Below are 9574 nucleotides of genomic sequence, written 5' to 3' on the forward strand. Positions count from 1 at the left end.
AATGTCGCATTTTGTATTTGTGTCCGTGGAAATTATTGTGGCATTGCATACTGGGAATTGGGGGGGGGGGTAAATTATAAATATATATATAGCCTGCGCAGCCCAGTTTAACCCTATTTTGCATGGTTTATACAGGTTGAACTTATACTACATACTAAAATATTACAGCCTCAATCATTAAACTGCATGAAGCTGTCTTTTATTTCTGACTGCTCCTCTCAACCACATTTATCTCTTGTCTAAGAGGCCTGAGGTCTTTGCATGTAATTTATATGATGGCTCTGGTTGTTACAAACATGTTTTGTTTGTAAACAGTATACGTGTTCTCAAATAAAATATACATAGTAAAATAAAACCTCAGATCTACAAAACAGCAACACGAAGGTTCATGAAAACACAAAAGTAAAGAGCCGTATTGTATTCTAGGCTGTATAGAAGAAAAGTAACCTCAAATGCAGAAATCATTTTAAAGTTTTTTGAACCTTAGGGACATAATCTGTGACTCAGTCATAAAGAATTGTAAATATTACGCGCATAAACACTTTCATTGATTTATATATATATATATATATATATATATATACACCGGTATATATATATATATATATATATATATATATATATATATATTTATTTATTTCAAGTCTCATTTGGATTTGAACAAATTAAACTTACATGACAACCCTTTTTTAATTTAAAGTACATAATTAAACTCTTCTTGCAGTGTAAGGCTTGATTTTACTATCCCCATACAACCAATCCTGTACTACACAATAATCAGACACCTTAGGTAAAACCAATGTTCAGGAAAATGTTGTGGTTTGTTAAAGTATTTAATGGTTGCTTTGTAATCAAACAAGAAATGTTGAACGCTTTAAACATCTGTATTATCAGTTAAAGTATGACCTGTATGAACTAGACTTAATTCATATAAATGTCTGAAAACAGAGCGATTCCCCTAACAAAATAAACAAAAGAAGTGGAGAGTTTAGTCTTCTCATTTGCATTTTTTTGCCTTTTCACTCTTTCACTTACTCACGCTCGCTATCATGCCGTCTCTCTGATGCTCTTTCTCAATGTCTACATAGCTTGTGCTTCGACTAGTTCCATTGTCCCTGTCTTCTTTTCCACAGCTCCGCTTCTTGTTCTTCTGACTTCTTTCTACGTTTGCTTCTCCCCAGTATGAGCTCTGTTAACCAGGCCTTTTGAAGTACTTCCGCAAAAAAGATGGGGCTTCCACCCACACACACTGTCCCTTGATTGGAACCATGGGGAGAGGCTGTCCTATAGCTCCGTCAATTTTCAGAATTTGCTCCAAGATGCCAGAATAATACAAACTGATTTGTGGAGACACAGTGGTGCAGAAACGCTTCTCTTTCTCTGTGGATCCATCTGCATTATTCTAGCCTCTTGGAGTGCTTCTGCAAAAGGGCGCATAACATATTCCTCCAATCATAGGAGAGCATGTGCGCGGTTGCTCCCCACTTTTGCGGAAGTGCTCCGCGAGGCCTGGTTAACGGAGCTGATACCAGGGAGAAGCTAAAGAAGACGGAAGAACAAGACGAGGACGCGTGGAAAAGAAAACAGGGACACACAAAAGCCGTCAGCACAGAAGGTAGAGAGACATTGTGAGTGAGCATGCGTTAGGATGAGAGCGTGAGTGATATCGAATTTAGTTTCTGAATGGACAAAGCCATGTGAACCAAAAAGGCAGGAAACATAATTAGTTGTCCAAAAACTAATGGACCAAAAAATGAAATGAAAAATTAGCCTGAATCGTTTTTGGTCTATTTGCACAAGTCTAGTATAATTTGCATTCCTGGTTCAGGAATCACAGCTAAATTCCACCTGCATGATGCTTTGTTAACGTAGACTTGGACATCAGCGAGAAGTTTGTGTTCATATTCGGGGGGGGGATTCCTTCGTGTTCGACAAAATGTCTCTGTGTTCTGACGAAATTCACATAGCTAGATGTGGTGCAGATTTTACAACCAACAGTTACAAAATACATGCACAACTTTACAGACAACAAAATGATTTGGAATCCATGGGAAATGGGGGACTAGGCTGTTTCTTTAAGACATCTCTAGCTCTCGCTTTAGTTTAAACTGGCTTGCACAACTTTACATTACACATTATTTGAAGAAATGTTTTGTTTTAAATTGAATTCCTCTAGACAATTTAATAATTTCATAGTTCCTGTTGTCAGTGATTTGTCAGATGATCCTTCTAAGTAAAAACAGTATTTTTTTAAATTTATCAACTGACACAGGTTCTCTGTAATTTGGAGTCATTTTTTTGTGTTTTTTTTTAATTGAATAAATTCGAACACAATAAAATTTTGGTGTCAGCATGAGATAAACAGGTTATAATTTCTTATTGGATTGTGGTAAACATTGTTATACACATGGTCCTGACCTTTCATGAAGAGATTCCAACAAGGGTGAACAAAGTATATGATCATATGATGTTTCTCCAATATGCATTTGAGATTCACATTGATTCCCAAATATATTTGTTCTTTTTTTTTTGGATATTTTTGAATAGTGTTTGTGTCATTAGTATGTACTATTGATGTAGATACATTTTCTATTCTTTTAAAAGTTAAATCATGTTTGTCGACTTTTTAAATCACCTAGGTGACAATGACAAGTAAAGCACTGAAGTATGAAGAAAATAAAGGTTTTAAACGCAAAAAAGATACACAAGTAACAGTGAGTGAATTTAAAACTACTATATGAGTTAGTATTAAACCTTTTAACAGTTATATCACCTTCTACTGAAATTTAAGCCCCCATGTTTAGACCAAAGTAGCTAAATAAGGACAAGTATATATAAATTTTTTTTTTACAAAAACTTATTTTTAAAAGATACTTCTCGTACAAAGTTTTAAAAGTAGCCGTATCTCATTGGGAGACCACTTTTCATACATAACCCCATTATTTTGCAATGTTTTGTTGGATTACTGTTTTGATGTTGGCGCCTTAGGAGCCATTATAAATTCTCTTATAAAAATATGAAGAAAATGTATATTTTTATTTATAGCTTTTAACCCCTTCATGACAATGGCTGATTTTATTTCTGTGGTGCTCCTGTTTAGCTGTAATGTTCTTCTCTCCCGTTTACTGAACCCACGCGAGTTATATACTGTTTTTTTCAGGACAAGAAGGGCTTTCTTAAGATGTCATTATTTTGATTGTATCATATCTTTTACTATAAAAAAGTATAAAATACGGTGAAACATTAAAAAAAAAAATGTATAAAAGCTAATGAAAAAACCTGCTAAATAGAGTCTACGGTTTGAAAAATATGCTACTTATACTTATTGCCATATAAATTGCAAAAAATATATAAAAAAGGTATTTTTAAACTCAGGAAAAATATTAAAATATATTTAGTATTTTTTTTAGCTTTTGTAGATGAGTTTCACATTTTCACCATAATTGTTTTTATATAGTAGATAAGATGCTATCATCACAATAATGGCATCCAAAGAAAACCCCCTTGTCCTACAAATAACAATTTGTGTGGGTACACTAAATAAGAAGATTACAGCTAAACACAAACACAACAGAAATGTTCAAGCATCCATTGTCAATGTACAAAACATTAAAAAAAACAGTACTGTGTGGCCCTAAAGTCACCTGGGACATAAATTCAGTCCCTTGTCTGCATGACTACCTTTTAAGGTTGTGTCTAGAGGTATCCCATAGCTTTTCAGATTTTAATTTCAGTTACATTTCCAAAAACACTTAGCAATAAGAACAGGGACAGCTAACATCTCTCTCCCTGGTGGGAAGCTCATCCAAATATGTTCAAGTAACATAGGGTCCCAAGACAAATTTGCCTTAAAGCAAGTGCACGCAGTCATGGCCAACGCAGATTCATTAGAAACAAAAAAAAAAAAGTAATTTACTTTTTTAAACCACTGCATTGTCTGAGAAAATTAACTGATTAAACAGTAAAATATTTTTTCTAAAAAGGCAGAAAGATGTTTTTTTACCATACTATTTATTTTTAAAGTAACTTAGATTATATTATGAAAAAAAAAATACCTAAAGAAGGCCATTCATGTCCTGAAAAAAATATATAATTTGTGTTGGTACAGTAAATGAGAAAGAACATTACAGCTAAACAGAAACATTACACCACAGAAATTGTCATAAAGGGTACAAAAATTGAAAACCAGTCCGGTCACAAAAGGGGTTAACTAATATAAAAATTTATACATACAGAAAGGAACAGCAGAAAAGGTAGGTTAAATGTTGGGGTACCAAAGTGCAGCACATTTCCAAATTATTATTGTCCTTGACCCTAGCAACACCCTTGGTGGCTGGGAACAGAGCCGGCCTTAGGTGTTCTGGCGCCCTGTGCGGACTACTCCTCTGGCGCCCCCCCATCCCAAAAAAAGAAAGGAATAAAAACTTGTAACAAAACTTGTAACAAAACCCCAATCACTATATACTACGCCAAACATTGATGTGGTGTAGGCTTAGTAGTGGGGATGCACCGAAACGAATTCTGGACTGAAACCGAAAGTGCAGCATTTACCTGGCCAAAATTGAATATGACCCCCCCCACACCATAAAAAAATCTAACACTTTTATTTAAAGTAAGTAACACACCAAAATAGGACAAAACAATTAAATAACAATATTATATATATATATATATATATATATATATATATGATTAACAGCAATCACATTCCTATCATGCCCAGGCATACCCAGATTCCAGGATGTACTCGCAGACTTGGTTGCCCTATCTACCCCGTCTCACTCTCTTCTGCCCTATCTACCCCTCTTCACTCCCTTCTCCCTATCTACCCCCTTTCCCCTGTCTCACTCCCTTCTCCCTATCTACCCCCTCCTAACTATCTACCCTTTCCCTCTTTGAAGTTCACTTACCTTTCAGGAGTCCTGCGGTTGGGGTGCAAGGCCTCTGCCTCCCAGCTCTGCCACTGTATGGAACAGTATAGAATGATGGGAGTTTTGATGTACTTTTAGAGCATAATTAGATCATGAAAAAGACATTGGAAATGGTACAACATAACACCCATCACTCTCACACACTTACCAATCCACACGTATACCAATCCACACGTATACCAATCCACAGGTATACCAATCCACAGGTATACCAATCCACACGCATACCAATCCACACGCATACCAATCCACATGCATACACTAATCCACACATATATACCAATCCACACGTATCTACCAATCCACACATATACTAATCCACACATATACTAATCCACACACATACCAATCCACACATATACTAATCCACACACATACCAATCCACACACATACCAATCCACACACATACCAATCCACACACATACCAATCCACACATATACCAATCCACACATATACACTAATCCACACATATACACCAATCCACACACATACCAATCCACACATATACCAATCCACACATATACCAATCCACACACATACCAATCCACACATACATACACTAATCCACACATACACTAATCCACACATACACCAATCCACTCTCACCGAATGCTTTCCTACCTTTCCTCTTTTCTCCTTACAGCTCCTTTTCCTTGTTCAGAGGGCAGAGGTCAGAGGGCACGGACAGCGGTGGGCGCGGCTTCAGTGTTGTGCGCCGGGATCTGACAACAAACCCCGGCGCACAGCAGCTGTTGCCGCGCGGATCACAAGGGAGCGTTATCGGAGATCTTTAACAGACCTCCGGCTCCCTTGAGTGATTTTAAGCCGGTTCAAGGATCTTCCTTGAACCCGGCTTAAAATCACTCAAGGGAGCCGGAGGTCTGTTAAAGACCTCCGATACCGCTCCCTTGCGAGCCTGCTCCTCCAGCGGCGGACATTACTGTGATGAGCGGCACCCGGTGCGGACCGCCCCCCCGCTAGGTACGCTGCTGGCGGCAGCGGTACGCTACGGTGGCGTCGGAACCCGCGGCGGCGGCGGACCCCGCGGCGGCGCGCCCTGGAGTGTGGCGCCCTGTGCGGTCGCACAGGTCGCACACCCCAAAGGCTGGCCCTGGCTGGGAAGTCATGAGAAAACACTGAGCTCAGCTCTCACATTCTCAGTATTTTCTCTCACAGCAGTTATACAATGCTGTCACCAACAGGGACCCAGGGTCAAGTCACCTAGGGCCCTGCCCATACCCATTACACATTTTGAGCTAGTATTAAAAAAAGACATCGGGATTTTCTTTCAAAATTTGCCAGGATCAAATAAAACTGCTAGTTTGAACTGTCTCCCCAGAGTAATATAAAAAAATTGTAACTATAATTTTTATTAGTTGTTTTACTATTTAAATATTATATATAGTACTGGGTTTTATAATAGCAATTGATTATTTTGACTAGTTTCCAAACACAATTGATTACTACATTCAACAGGACACATCTTTATAAATCATCCTGCAGGTAAAAGAGTCAGAAACCACACAGTGTTCTTTACCAACAGACACATCTCCAGTACGTTCGGACAGTTCTGAAATTGGAGACTTAGAAGCTGTGATTAAAGGTATTAAAATATTCATTAATGTATTCATTTTTTAAATTAATTTATGTATGTTTTATAAACTCTGGCATTACTGATATTCTGTGTAATACTTCTGTTAATAGATTTAAGCAAGGAGATAAACCTAATTTTTGCCAAATTTGCAAAAGTATTGAGGTACGTATTACTATTGTTACAGTATTATATTATGGTTTTATCTACATCATAGTTCCGCTAATGGAAATGCAGTAAAATACAAATCATTGAAACAGAAAATTAGATATGAACAGCAACTACAATTTCAGCAGAGAAAGAGTTGGTAAATGAACACTGAGGGGGTAAATGTATAGAAAACATTGCTGTGGGAAATAAGTGATAGTCATTAATTTAGAAATTTTTGAAATATATTCTTTATACCAAAAGAAATTGTAAATGAGTTTATTGTTTGGTGTAGTTAGTAAATGAATTGCAATTCAGAATTTATGCTGGCCAATCAGACTCGAGATGAGCTTTCATCTCTTTGTATAAATGAATAAGGGTCGGAAAACAGGTTGTTCTGCTCACACTGGACAGTGTAAACATGATTCCAGTGTCACTGAATGCCAAACAAATGTACCATTTTCTTATCAAAAAGGCATAAAATATTAGTCCAAGCTTCATCTCATAATTGCTAAATAATACTGTCCTCTCAAATACAACCACATAGATCTATATAAGCCAACAGTATGTTAACGCAATGCAGAATAAAAATTTCTTTATCGCCTAAGATTACAATGCATATGATTTGCTATGCTAAGAAGAGTCATATACACTCACTGGCCACTTTATTAGGTACACCTGTTCAATTGCTTGTTAACAGAAATAGCTAATCAGCCAATCACATGGCAGCAACTCAATGCATTTAGGCATGTAGACGTAGTCAAGACAACTTGCTGAAGTTCAAACTGAGCATCAGAATGGGGAAAAGAGGAGATTTAAGTGACTTTTAACGTGGCATGAGTGTTGGTGCCAGACAGGCTGGAAGTATTTCAGAAACTGCTGATCTACTGGAATTTTAATGCACAACCATCTCTAGGGTTTACAGAAAATGGTCTGAAAAAATGGTAAGAAGATATCCAGTGAGCGGCAGTTGTGCGGACGAAAATGCCTTGTTAATGTTAGCGGTCAGAGGAGAATGGGCAGACTGGTTCGAGGTTACAGAAAGGCAACAGTAACTCAAATAACCACTTGTGTGCAGAATACCATCTCTGAACGCACAACACTTTGAATCTTAAAGCAGATGGGCTACAGCAGCAAAAGACCACACCGGGTACCACTCCTGTCAGCTAAGAACAAGAAACTGAGGCTACAATTTGCATAGGCTAACCACAATTGGACAATGGGAGACTGGAAGAATGTTGCCTCGATTCCAGCTGCAACATTCAGATGGCAGGGTCAGGTGTAAACAACATGAAATCATGGCTCCATCCTACCTTGTATAAATGGTTCAGGCTGGTCATAGTGGAGTAATGGTGTGGGGGACATTTTGGGCCATTGAGCATTGTTGAAATGGGACAGCCTACCTGAGTATTGTTGCTGACCATGTCCTTCCATTTATGACGGAGTGTACCCATCTTCTGATGGCTACTTCCAGTAGGATAATCCACAAGACTCACATCATCTCCAACTGGTTTCTTGAACATGACAATGAGTTCACTGAACTCCAATGGCCTCCACAGTCACCAGATCTCTATCCAATAGAGCACCTTTGGGATGTGGTGGAACGGGAGATTTGCATCATGGATGTGCAGCCGACAAATCTGCAGCAACTGCGTGATGCCATCATGTCCATATGGACCAAAATATCTGAGGAATGTTTCCAGCACCTTTTAGAAAGTATGCCACAAAGATTGAAGGCAAAAGGGGGTCCAACCCGGTACTAGCAAGAAGTACCTAATAAAGTGGCCAGTGAGTATATATTACAAAGGGGGTCATGCATACCCCCCTTTTACCAATCAGGTTGGATTTTGTTTTTAATCCCTTAAAGCCTCATAAAAAATCAAACCATTGGATTATTTTATGATTTATACATTTATAATGTGTTGGACCAATTTTCTTTTGTTTTGTACTGTACGTGTTTAAAGGTACACTTTTATGTTCTTTTTATTTTAAGTGAAAGATCAGCTGTAGATGCCTCATATGTGCAGGAGTTTGATGAAATCCTTAAAGAAGCCAAATGTTTGGAAATCCATTTAAAGCAGAAGAGGGAAAACCTTAGGAACCGCCTTACTATGATTGCAAACACTTTGCAAAGATCAAATTGTTGAGAACTGGATAACTGCTGTGCCCTAGCAGCAAACCTCTTAATGACGTGTTCTTTATGGTTGTCAACATTCATATATGTTTCTAGATCCTGAATGATTAAGGCTATCCAGTAATCATCTGTGTTGAGTGCTTACAACACTTAAATGCTGCCTGTTGTAATCTATATGTAATATTTTGCCTGTAATGTATATGTACTATCAAATGAATAAAGCAATATAAGTTTATTTATCTTATGCGTTCTTCTACTGCTTATAACATGGCTTTATAACAGGAATGATTCCCTAACTGCTATTGGTCAAGATTGTAAGGGTATTCTAGTTTCAATGCAAATTGTAAATAATTTTACACTCATGATAAAATGGTTAGTCCCTAAATTATCATTAGAAATTAATACTGCAGTACTGTGTAGTATTTATTTTATAAAAATGTACTATGACATATTTGACATATTTCTATCCATAAAGTGCAGCAGTCCTTTGCTGCTTGCAAGTAACATCTGAAAATGTTTTGTACAAATGTTGCTGGTTTGTACATTCTAGGTATTTTCTGTCTATATTTGTTTCTGCAATATTAAATATGATTGGTTATAGCATATCATTCCAGGTCTTGTGTACATTTGTGTACCATTGTGAAGTAAAACATAGATACATACATATAATATTAAAATAAATATTTAAAGGAACACTGCAGTAATTATGCCAACATGATTAAATCAGGAGGTACTTTCTAGTTACAAGAGAGAGGATCTGGGGTCATGT

Source organism: Sceloporus occidentalis, unplaced genomic scaffold (assembly GCF_023333645.1).
Source record: "Sceloporus occidentalis isolate IW3139 unplaced genomic scaffold, rSceOcc1.0.p SCAF_35, whole genome shotgun sequence".
Taxonomy (NCBI): domain Eukaryota; kingdom Metazoa; phylum Chordata; class Lepidosauria; order Squamata; family Phrynosomatidae; genus Sceloporus; species Sceloporus occidentalis.